The 1924-nt window shown below is 46.9% G+C and overlaps 1 pseudogene; it reads left to right on the top strand.

The window, feature by feature from the left end:
- The first annotated feature begins 262 nt into the window (after window positions 1-262).
- LOC140608266 (uncharacterized) lies at window positions 263-1149 on the top strand (annotated as a pseudogene).
- Window positions 1150-1924: the final 775 nt, after the last annotated feature.

Here is a 1924-nt window from a genome sequence, read left to right as displayed (position 1 = left end):
GTCTAGCTTTGGTGGAGATCAAATGTGTTCCTCTTTCTCCTTGTCTTCATTTATTTTTGTTCTTGTAAGAGAGGGGGCAAAATGCCACGTGCAGTTTGCTGTTTTACTGCAGGACACCTCAGGTGTCTTCTAGCTGTGGGTCTGAAGCCTGTCTGGTTCCAGATCCTCACATGTGATCTAGTCTTTTCTTCCCAGGGCTTTCAGATGGGTTCCTTTTCCAAATGTCCTGAGACTCCCACTGGCCAGGTGGAGTCGGACCAGTATGGAAGAACAGGTAGAAACATCTGTAGTTTCCCAAGAACCTACACGGATAGAGAAATCTATGGACACAGAGGAGGACAATATAGCTGGACCACTGTTTATGAACAAAACCACTCAGTTCCCATCAGTTCACGCAGAGGTGCTCCTGGAGCCCGAAGAGACCCCCGAAGCAGCCTGTGGTGGCAGCCCGAAACCATCTACCCCTAATGCTGTGACCCCACCCTCCTCACCATCTCCAGCAGCTGTCTCACAAGAGTTTGCTTATGTGCCAGCTGACCCAGCTCAGTTTGCTGCTGATGTTAGCCATAGCAGCAAGCAAAGCAGGACAACCACCACCATACTCTAACATGTGGACCCTTTATTGTCTAACTGATATGAATAAACAGAGTCACCCATCACCGCCACGCACCTGGGCCTTTCCCCCAAGCAACCCCCTATTTATCTAATCCTAAGGATCCACAGTTTCTGCAGCAGCCACCGAAAGTTACTTCTCCAACTTACGTGATGATGGATGACAGCAAGAAGACCAGTGCCCCACCTTTTATTTTAGTAGGCTCGAATGTTCAGAAAGCTCAGGATTGGAAACCTCTTCCTGGACATGCTGTTGTTTCTCAGTCAGATGCCTTGAAGAGATACGCTGCAATACAAGTACCCATTGCTGTTCCTGCAGATCAGAAATTCCAGAAACATAGCCCAGGGATCTCTGGGTGGCGCAGCAGTTTGGCGCCTGCCTTTGGCCCAGGGCGCGATCCTGGAGACCCGGGATCGAATCCCACGTCGGGCTCCCGGTGCATGGAGCCTGCTTCTCCCTCTGCCTGTGTCTCTGCCTCTCTCTCTCTCTCTCTCTCTCTCTCTGTGACTATCATAAATAAATAAAAATTAAAAAAAAAAAAAAAACATAGCCCAAACCCCCAGAATGGTAGTCCTACTACAAGTGGACAAGATGTCCTCAGGCCACAAAGCCCAGTTTTTCCTTCTGTTGCATTCCCAGTAGAAGATGTAGCCAAAAAAGGTTCAGGATCTGGTGACAAACATACTCCCTTTGGAAGTTACGGTATTGCTGGAGAAATAACCGTGACTACTGCCCCTGTTCGCAGAGCAGAAACTTAAAACTGATGCTGAAAACACCACCGTCTGAGTCAACGTTCAAGGTGGAGTCTGCCACCCGAACGTACTTTGTCAATAAACTTCATGCAAGCATAAAAAAAAAAAAAAATGTGGCTCCTCACAGCCCGATTTCCTCAGCCTGGAGGCAGAGGCAGGCTCTCTGCTCTGGGAAATTTCCTGCTATGTCTTAGTCACATAGTTTGCCCTGAAGCCCCAAGTCTCAGACACTTTACTCCTCAGCTGCGTGCTGATGACTCTGTCTCTCCTGGCTTAGCTCTCATCTGTATTTCTCATCTCTCTCTCATCTCATGTTCTGGAAGACTCCTTTGATCTTTGAACTCCTCTGTGACATTAAGTTCAGCAGTCATATTTTTAATTTCTTTCCTGTTCTCTACCTGTTTGTAAATAGCATCCTGTTCTTAGATTGTGGATATGCAATATCTTCTTGAATCTTTTTGAGGCTTTTAATGTAATTTTCTGTTGTTTTGTCGGTGGCTGTTTTCTCTAAGGTGAGGTGTCTTTGTGAAACTCCATTTCTGTCTTCTATGTCAGCAAT

The sequence above is a fragment of the Canis lupus genome, chromosome 17, assembly GCF_048164855.1.
Source record: "Canis lupus baileyi chromosome 17, mCanLup2.hap1, whole genome shotgun sequence".
In the NCBI taxonomy this organism is placed as follows: domain Eukaryota; kingdom Metazoa; phylum Chordata; class Mammalia; order Carnivora; family Canidae; genus Canis; species Canis lupus.
The sequence above is the reverse complement of the archived record's forward strand: the minus strand, read 5'-3'. Positions and strand labels throughout refer to the sequence as shown.